This window comes from Limulus polyphemus, unplaced genomic scaffold (genome assembly GCF_000517525.1).
Source record: "Limulus polyphemus unplaced genomic scaffold, Limulus_polyphemus-2.1.2 Scaffold6149, whole genome shotgun sequence".
In the NCBI taxonomy this organism is placed as follows: Eukaryota; Metazoa; Arthropoda; class Merostomata; order Xiphosura; family Limulidae; genus Limulus; species Limulus polyphemus.
The window spans coordinates 46109-55213 of record NW_013671759.1 but is presented as its reverse complement, the minus strand read 5'-3'; the positions used below and the strand labels follow the sequence as shown (position 1 = coordinate 55213).

The following is a 9105-nucleotide window of genomic DNA, read 5'->3' as shown; positions in this document are numbered from 1 at the left end:
TAAACTATATAATACTGATAGGTAACTTATTGTCTTCATGGCATGAAGACAATAAGTTACCTATCAGTATTATATAGTTTATATTAACCACCTGTTAACATCAAGTATGTCACGCCATGAAGACAATAAGTTACCTATCAGTATTATATAGTTTATATTAACCACCTGTTAACATCAAGTATGTCACGCCATGAAGACAATAAGTTACCTATTTAATATAAACTATATAATACTGCTTATTCAGAAGTACAGGCGAACCAGTAAACTAGTATTTTTCATTCAAGAGCGGAGCCACAGTGTTAACCTGAAACACTACTTTAGTAATTATTAATAAGAATTTCTGAGTGAGAAAACAGAAGATGTTGGTTGATTAGTTTTAGGCAAAGCCACATTGCGTTATCTGCTGTGTCCACTGCATGAAATCTAACCCAGGTTTTTTTGCGTTGTTAATCCATAACTTACCACCAAGGAACTCTTAATTGGTAATCTCGTATCGCGAGCATTAACATAAATAATAGAAATCGTTCGTTTTTTTACAAGAATTGCAGTTTCCCGTTCAGACTTTTGTTATTAAAAGCACCTTTAAAAAGTGGATTACATAAAAATAGGACCATAAGATCGTTTTTTTTTTGTGTCAGCTTATATTCCGAAATATGTATAGGGGATAGCTTATAGGCTGGATGTGGATCTATAGTTCTTGGCAGATGCCTCTCAATCAAACTGTCTATCTATCTATCTATATGTAAAATAAATTACGTTCTTAAAATATCTGACTAATAACTAAGGCTATAAAGCGGTTGACAGTGTAATTGGATTAGGCCTAGCCTTCCGTCCGCACTAATCATGTTTGATCTTAACTTGATAAAAATACAACCGTTTAATAGGCATATCAAACGGTAAGTTTTGCCTTAAGAGAACCGTGATCCTTTTTAGTTGCCTTTATTTTTCATTTACGAACTTGAAACTTAAGTTATTTCGCACAACTCTAAATGTTTCCAAATTGTTAGGAGATTGTAATCTTGAAGTTAATGTTTCACAACTGTTGTTTCGTCTGGGAATTTTATCCTACCAGGGAAGTTCATTCGACTTAAAAAAGACCCATTCTTACATGATGTCATTTTGAGCTCTCACATCTAGTTTTATACATTATCATGATAAAAACATTTCCTGAAAATCGTGAACTACAAAAAAAAAAAAAAAAAAAGGCTTACCGATTGACATGCTTATGCCTGGGACAAACTGTGATCTCACCAGGATAACCAAATAAATATACCAGAAATTTACATTTAGTTTATATAAAAATTAATATTGGTCGTCAATGTTTCGAAGGTGATAATTTGAAACAGTTGGTTAATGTAATATCTATAATAGTTATAGGGTAACTTAATGTCTTCATGGCGTGACATACTTGATGTTAACAGATGGTTAATATGAACTATATAATACAGATACGTAACTTATTGTCTTCATGGTGTGACATACTTGATGTTAACAGATGGAACTGTTACGGCGCGATTGGTTTAAGTCGGTGCATAGTTATTTTTTTAAATCAATTTTATCTAAGTCGCCACATTCCAGAATAGATTAAAAGTTTTTAACACTACATTATTTATTCCTTTGAACACAGTAATTTATTAATTATTATTTATTTGAATTAATTTGCTTTTTATTCAGAAGTTTGTTTGTTTTTGAATTTCGCGCAAAGCTACACGAGGGCTATCTGCGCTAGCCGTCCCTAATTTAGCAGTGTAAGACTAGAGGGAAGGCAGCTAGTCATCACCACCCACCGCCAACTCTGGGGCTACTCTTTTACCAACGAATAGTGGGATTGACCGTCACATTATAACGCACCCACGGCTGAAAGGGCGAGCATGTTTGGTGTGACGGGGATTCGAAGTTCTTCTGTCTTGTAAACTTGGCAATGGTTGATTAGACATTTGACGTTGGAATAAAATCGAGTATTTCTTTAAATTACCAGATATCCCTCTTCCTGCTGTGCATAACATTGTCAATTGGTTCTTGGATCTTATTTTCTTCATTGAACATGTTCTGGCCAAACTTTCGGATTTTGACTGGACAGTAATTGAATAAGTTGGTTATTTAAATACACATTTAATTAATTGATTGTAGTTTGTACAATGCTTTCCTGCGAAACTGGAGACTTTTATAAAACAAAAAACATCTGACAGTGTTTAATCTATTCTAGACATATTTGTCGATATTATATCTACTACACATCATAGCCACTCATGTTTGAATCTCTGTAGCATTTGATCTGTGAAGTGAGGAAATTATTAACAAGTAGAAAAAAAATGCATTGCAATTATGCTATATCTTCTATGTCAAAGGCCAAGAAGGCCTATCATTCAATGTCAGGATTCTTCAGACTCGTTGATATACAACAGACATATTAGTGGTTGAGAATATATTTATATTAGCAGACTGTTTGAAAACAAGTATAGGCTTTAAAGACATCCACTGAATCTTTCAAACCGTATCATGAACAGCGACGTTTACCGTCTACTATCTGAACCATTAGTAATAACAGCAATTTTAATGCACGTCCTAGATTTTCAAAAATTCTAAAAAGCCATTAGTTAGCGGTGACAAAGAGACAATTATAGTAAAATATGTCTTCTTCTTTTTTTTAATAATGACATATTTCTGTATGAGATATGAACAACTATATTCAATGAAAACATCTTTTAACCATAATGACTAAATATGTGAAATAATCTTCACCAGATGTAATCAAATATACGGCTTTCGACACAATGCATATTGCACACGTGTTAAACGTTTAACTTCAAGCTTAAATTCTTAAACAAATTTGAAAACGCATAGAATAGCACGGTAAAGTAATACATAGGTTTTTAAATAAAAATTACAGGAACCATATTAGATACATTGCTTTACATGGAGTGTTGAACTAATAGAAGACTAGTGGATCGTTAGAACTGAAAAACTATAAATCATGGTAGAAGAGCAACGAACCGTCAGAAAATTTTGAAATTTCCTAAAATAAAAGATACTTGAGAAAGGAGGGAAGAAGGAATATATTTTTTGCATTTTTATACACACATATATATTTTTTTTCACACAGTTAAAAATTTCGAAATATCCAGGCCAACAAAAATTGTTTTAACCCTACATCCCTATTGCTGGAAAACTTTCTGCCGTGAATCAGGTGACCCATTTTTTTTAGTATTATGATGTTATTATGAAGTTTTTATGCAAACGATTTATCGACAAGCGCAGTTCAAATACTTATTTACAACACTCTAGACTATCTTATCATCAAAAACATCTCGTGATGCCGTCGTAATAAGATATGAAACGCTTATCAAAGTTTATACGAAGGTCTAACGTTAGATCTAGGATACTATTACAAGTTTATTTACTGCCAGTGTTAAGTAAGGTAAAGTTTAGCCGTGACTAAACTAAAGCAAAAAACGTACACAAATTACACTGTTGATTTACGGCTTTATTGAATATAGGCTTAACTAATGTTAGGCCTAATACAAGTGGACTTATAGATTTCGATTAGAATTATTTTGTATTATTCTAAAAATCCTGTATTTAAAGAATTACCATTGCAATAAAGATACTAATTTGCCCGCATACGTTTTACTGCTCTTGCTAGTATTTAATTAAAAAGTAGTTCAGAGCAAGCAAACATTTTGACCCAAATAACACGTTATCCAGGTTAAAATGTTTACTTGTTGAGTTAATTACATTATTATGTATATTAACTAAGACGCAAAACAAACAAAAACGATGGCCGGATTAGTTTCAGAAGATAGATTTTAAATTCTCTTGCTTATACTAAACGGGATAATTCGTAATCCAATCAGACTCTTGGTAGTTAATTATCTATCTCGGAAACTTTTAGTTTTCTGTTCTTCAACTTCATTACATATCGTTTGAAGAGTAAAAAAGCTTACAGTCAAGTAATGACGATTTAAAGTAGAACTACCTTGAGAACAAGAGGACTAGTCTTATTTGTAGCACCTTATACGTTTTATGCGATTTCAATCGTTCAGATTTTATATTTTAAAACTGTTCTAGTGTGTATTTTTTAAACTCCGAACAAAGATTAAGTTCTTAACTTAGGAGGTCACCTATTTTAAAGTAATACAATAAAATATCCTCTTTAAAAGATGCATCTTATATAAAGGCCTCACTGCTGCACAATTACAGCCAACTTTATTAAGTTACATAAGGATATCACGTGAGCATGCGTCAACATGACGTAACAATAACTGTATAAATTAAATCATTTATTACTCTTCGTGATTTTTATTACCTCGTCTGTAATATGCGAGAATTATTTCATGGCATTTTTCCTTTCCTTCTGTTTAAAAGATCCTTTTAGGACGCTTATGATTTAATTAACTGTCCATTGTTTCCAATTCGATTATAATTAATATATAGTTTCAACAATAATCAGTTCGTGTATAATGGACAATTTGTTTTGCGGGTAATATCGAAGCTTCCTGATTTTTCGATTGGTGGAACGTGTCCAAACAAAATCCACTATTTTCTCGTATGTTAATAAGTTTTTTTTTCTTTTTCTTTTTGGTTTCTCATTGGTGTATTTGATATTTCGTATGTATCACCATAACAGTTATTCCGAGTTTGATGAGCATACTTTTACGTTCCGCCTAATTCAACTTCAGTTTTACCGTGCTAAATCAAATCCTCGCTGTTTCAAGCTAAACTCTCATCAGCACACAAACAAATCTTTTTTTTTTTTTTCACGTGTTGCAAACCTCTTGAACAACAATTTAAATCAAACGCATTAAATCGTTTTAACGCAAGCGACTCTCAAGGTCAATTGTCAGCACTAAACGAATCCGGAGTTCGGCCTAAATCAAACGCATTAAATCGTTTTAACACAAGTGACTCCGAAGGTCAGAAAACAGCGCTAAACGAATCCAGAGTGTGACATCACAGGACCGCAGTCGGGAGTTGACTTGACATATATTACTTCTTGATTTAAAATTTAATAATAGATGAAATATATCCTTTATATCATGAAAATGGCTTATAACCTAAAATAAATGGTATATTTTGTTTTTGTTATACTTATGAAACCACATGACTCACGAGCTTTAAAAGCGGCATGTACTCTTTAACACACACACAAAGGAAGGGTGGAAAGAACGAAATGACTATACAAGTATAGAGAAAACCACTAAAAATTAATATGGATATCCAATGAATAGATATCTTAAGAAAATAAAAACTGAAATATCAAACACGTTATACACCTTTGAGATAGCTTGTTTTCGTGAAAAACAAAACTTGATAGCACCTTAATATTGGTATCAATGCTAAATTAGCATTTGAAAAACGCCCCCTGGTGGCACAGCGGTATGTCTGCGGACTTATAATGCTAGAAACCGGGTTTCGAAACCGGTGGTGGGCAGAGCACAGATAGCCCTTAGTGTAGCTTTGTGCTTAATAAAAAACAACATAAACATTTGAAAAACACACGCATATATATATATATATATATAATCAAATTCCAAACGTTAAGAGCGCTATTCAATTTTCGTTTATTTGTGCAAGACTGAACAAATAAATAGCATCACAAACCCTGTAATATAATATCCATTAATAACTCACAAAAACAATGATTGATATAAAAAAAAAATCTGTCAAAGACAAAATTTTACCCGACAAAAAATAATTTGTTGCAGTATCGTCACGATACAGTGAACAAGACTTTCTGATTTGAAGTTTTGGTTTTCAAGCCTTCTCTTCACTTTAACTGGTTTTAATTGCTTGTTTTTAAACATATAACGCTCGCTAGGTCTTTGAAACTATTAACTCCTCTAGGAGTCTTATACTAGATTGGCATTAAATTTATATCTGATGGCTTCGCATCTACGCAATGTAATCGCAACTCACGGCAAGAGGCCTCTTCTTTAGAAAGCATAGTAGGTCATGAAGAAGGGAACGGACTCTGCTTGAGACGAGGGGTGATGTAAATCAAAGTAACATATATCATTCTTACTGCCATATCATTTGACAGGAATGAGATGTCCCCATCTTTTTATAAGAAATAAAACTAACTAATGAACGTTACCATATATATTAAAGCTAGTCCGACACTTGTGTAAAAATCTTAACACTAAAGTTGCAGAAAAAAATAGCGTTTCATATTATACAATAGGTAATTAAAATATTTCGTTTCGAATTTCGCGCAAAGCTACGCGGGGGTTATCTGCGCTAGCCGTCCCTAATTTAGCAGTGTAAGTGGGAAGGCAGCTAGTTATCACTACCCACCGCCAACTCTTTTACCACGAATAGTTGGATTAACCGTCACTTTATAACGCCCACACGGCTGAAAGGACGAGCATGTTTGGTGGGGACGGGGATTCGAACCCACGACCCACAAATTACAATGGAATATACATATTCCATTGTTGTTCTCTATCATTAAAAAAAAAAATCAAGTTGTCAGCAAGTTGGAGAAACACTGGACTATAACATTAATGAAACCTCACTAATGGTTGAACTAGTTACAACCATTTTTGGAAGCCTTTTTCTTTATTTTTATGTAATATCCAGGACTCTAGAACGACAGTAACTGTACACAACTCCTTCTACATCTTTCATTTTATATCTTACAGACGATGCAAACTTAAAACGAGAGCGGCACGAACCAGTCACAGTTCTTTTTCATTGTTGACCTTAGCTCATGTAACTGAATATTTCTCTAAAACCAAAACAAGATTTCATAACGACTAGCGGTGTCCTGCATTATATCACTGAATGACGTCACACGTGAGTGGAAGTAGAAGTGAGGAGCTGAAGTGAATTATTAAAGTTCTTTACTTCAAAAAAGAAAGACTGTTTTAACATGTAAGTAAAGTGGATGGCCTTCACATAAACCGGTTATCTATAGATTTAATAGGCTGATTTGTTTTTGTTTTTTGTTTTGTTTTGTTGCTTACGCTACGGTTTATCAATAGTAGGGTTGCTTGAAAGTCTGTTTTTTAATTAAGCACAAAGCTACACAATGGGCTATCTGTGCTCTGCCCACCACGGGTATCGAAACCCGGATTCTGGCGTTGTAATTCCGCAGACATACCGCTAGGGGCCTGCTTGAAAGAAACTAAAAGTTATATCTAAGCTGCATTTTTTTTTCTTATACTGATGGGTATTGACAAAGAGGTTCTTGTTGACTGGGAAAATCATGTTTAACATCATGCAGTTGTTAGCTCATTGTTGGCAACCGAAATGAAGCACAATTACTTGAACATTAAATGTTGCAAAAAACATCTTTAGAAACTATTGAAGGATGTCGGATCGTATAAGAAAATGTACTTAGAAACAAACGGGTAAGCCGGGCCAAACTTACTTAACTTATAATGTAACCCTGTGTGACTGATGCTACTGCTGTACATAATTAGTTTGTATACATACGCCGTACCTGCAGTCGATAACAATTCATGCATGTTTTAAAGACGCTGAATGAACTTCCAGAAAGCTGTGACAGCAACATGGAAGTTGTTAGAGAGTGAGTTAGAGCTGAGTAGGCTAGCAGCTGTAAATAACTGAGAACTTGTTGTTTTCCAAGGACGTTGCTCGGTACAGCTCCTAATTGTCAACAGATTTGGGTTACTGGATAGTGGTATCGGTTTCGGTAAGAGAACTGGGAAGTATTTATTATCAAACGATTTGTTTGTTTGTTTCATAATTTTCTCACAAACCTATACAAAGGGCTCTTTGCGCATAGGCGTCCCTAATTTGAACTGATAGACTAAAGGGAAGACAGCTAATAAGCAGCAAGCACTGTTACTTTTATACCACACCCATGGCCCAAAAGGTGTAGCATGTTTTTGTGGTAACAGGCCGCGAACCATGAACCTCCTAATTCGCAGACTGAGCACGTTAACCACTCGCCCACGATTCCTCACTTGTCCAATTCAATTTTAATGTACATCCCTAGATCTAGTCCTTTGAGTCCCAAAACCTCTTTGGCCTCATATTGCTTTGTACGGTTCGGGGAAGCTTCGCGCTTTGAACTCGTAGTCGGATTGTTGCAAGTTCGAAAGTGACCCGCGTCATGCTGAGGTGTCCTCGAGCAAGACACTTTATCCTACTTATTCCAGTCTACTCAGCTGCATGATTGGTACCAGCTGTAAGCTGAGGGTTGACCTGGCATGCCGTCCAGGAGGGGGTCACCATTTTCATCCGTTTGTGCCACTTGAAACCGGAGTTCAAAAACACCAGTCGTATGTGCCTTCCAAAGGCACGGCAAGAAATAAATTTAACGTTTTTTTTTTTTAACAGTACCGCCTTAGGTGTTAACATTACTTTTCAATTAAGTTTACTCAGTCAAACCCAAGAGCTACCCAAACCGTCTTGATCTCCAATTTTCATGCCTTCTTTTAAAATAAGTTTATTCGTTTCTGTGGGGTGTAGTGTATACATGCAAAGTTTCTAGTCGTTTTGTAAATCGAATGTAGGAGGGATTCAAAAATCAACCACACACAGAAACATAAGAACATTAAAAAATTACTATGGTGTAGAGGCTACTCAAAGTCTCAGTAAAGGTGGCTCTTCTCCTGTCACTGACGTTTCGCCGTTTCTTTCCAACTATACAAGAGAGCATAAACATTTAGAGCACACCAGCAACGGAGGAGCAAAGATATATCTTACATAAATTGCGAACCGTGGTGTCTGTCCGAACGTTCGTCTGTCTCTCTCTTTCGAAAAGCTGTGCACGCAGGCAAAACTCAACATTCACTTTTGAAATGACGGGAGATCAGCATGAATAATGTTGATGCCAAATTTTATTTTGCAAGCAGGATATTCTACAGCAAATTGTTAAGTTGATAGATTAACTTTTCCTGGCACTGGGGATGGGCATTTTTGCTTGTATAACATAAAAGACAAAGCAACCATTCGTGCGCGCTGGGACAGCAGCAATGAAGAAGCAAGTATTTTCTACATAATATAAAAGGCGGGTTAAGCTCCATATATTTAGCTATGGTTGTTTGTTTAAAGAAAAAAAAGTTTAATACAACAACCATATCTTATATTAAGGCACACTTAAAAAAAGGCCCGGCATGGCCAGGTGGTTAGGGC

At 35.0% G+C, this 9105-nt stretch overlaps 1 long non-coding RNA gene across 1 annotated transcript in view; it reads right to left on the bottom strand.

Annotated features, from left to right (window-relative positions):
* Positions 1-14: 14 nt before the first annotated feature.
* Positions 15-9105, bottom strand: part of LOC111089412 — a 20130-nt gene continuing 11039 nt past the window's right edge. The window contains exons 3-4 of the long non-coding RNA XR_002613708.1: positions 8708-8713; positions 15-25 (exon numbers count right to left, since the gene is read on the bottom strand). This is a non-coding gene — a long non-coding RNA (uncharacterized LOC111089412). The remainder of the gene's footprint in view (positions 26-8707; positions 8714-9105) is intronic.